Source organism: Sinocyclocheilus rhinocerous, unplaced genomic scaffold (assembly GCF_001515625.1).
Source record: "Sinocyclocheilus rhinocerous isolate Xijiao unplaced genomic scaffold, SAMN03320098_v1.1 scaffold285, whole genome shotgun sequence".
In the NCBI taxonomy this organism is placed as follows: Eukaryota; Metazoa; Chordata; class Actinopteri; order Cypriniformes; family Cyprinidae; genus Sinocyclocheilus; species Sinocyclocheilus rhinocerous.
Window position 1 is genome coordinate 2,059,737 of NW_015630288.1, and position 1,451 is coordinate 2,061,187.

Genomic DNA, 1,451 nt, shown 5'->3' on the forward strand with positions numbered 1-1,451 from the left:
GATGCCATAGGTCCTCCAGGCCCATGAACACTGGCTGAGTAACAAAAGTATGAACACCAAACAAGGGTTAAAGAACCTTTGACTGAATGGTTCTTTGTGGAACCAAAAATGTTTCACAAAAGGTTCTTTGTGGTGAAAGAAGGTTCTTCAGATTATAATAAGGTACACTCCAAAAAATTCTGAGTTAAATATAACCCAGTGCTGGGTTAAAAAGGGACAAACCCAGCTATTGGGTTGTTTCTTTGTGGAACCAAAAATGTTTCTTCTATGGCATCGCTGTGAAGAACTTTTTAAGCACCTTTATTTTTAAGAGTGTAATACAACCAGACTGTATCATAAAGGACTTTCACTGGAACTTGGCCTATATACTCTATTTTGTGTTTCTTTCTTGTGTTTTATTTGTTCATTTATTCACATCAATATTGAGTCATAATTGTTGTTAAAGCCTTGTCATTTTAGCTGATTTCCCATATCAGTAATAAAAAATACCTAACTGACACAATTTGGTTAATTATAGGGTTTAGTAAGCCCAGGCAGGCAGAGGGGTAAAAGCAACATAATAGGCTAATTAATCATATTTTAAAATACTAATATTAATTAAAAATTAAAATTAAAAATGTTCGTTATAGCACAAGAAAAGGCTCTGTAGAACACTAATCTGGTGTTTACAGCCATTTTTATGAATAGTGACAAACTTACCTTATTTCATTTGTTCTAGCACACATTCACATATTTTTATTGACTTTTTATTGTCTTTGAAATTGTTTTAATTAAGCAGGTCTTATGTGGAAACGTTAAAGACCACATACATGTTACTTATTAATATGGACACCCATATGAAATCAAAGTGCTTCTTTAGAGCGAAATGTACTTGGAACGTTCGGCATTACTGATTTGCATAATATGACCAAACCTAAGGCGGATCTTTATTTATCTGTATTATGAGCTAGGCCTATCTTGCAGCACAATTGGAAGTTTACTGAGGCCCCCTAGTGGGAAACCACTGACATATAGGCTCTATATATATATATATATATACATACACATTTATAAATTCAATATATATATTATTTCATTTCCATTTAGTTTGTTGGAAGTATTAAAATAACTCAAATTAATTAAAACTAAAACTTAATAAAAGACAGACATAATAAATTCAGACATAATTTAACTAAAATGAAAATAAATAACAAATACAAATAATACAAATCAAACGACAGCAGTTTATCAGTAATCCTAAAAAATAACACTGCCAAACTTAAATGCTAAAAAAAAAAAACTTACCTTACACATAGTAAGAAATGGTAATAAAAAATGAAAGAAAAGTGAAACAAGTAACAGGAAAGAGGAGAAATAAAAAGCGATACTTATCCTTTGCCGATGTCTCTGCCCGGTGGAGTCGCACGGTAGAGTCGATGGTCTTTACACTCTTCAGTCTTCACACGAGGAGG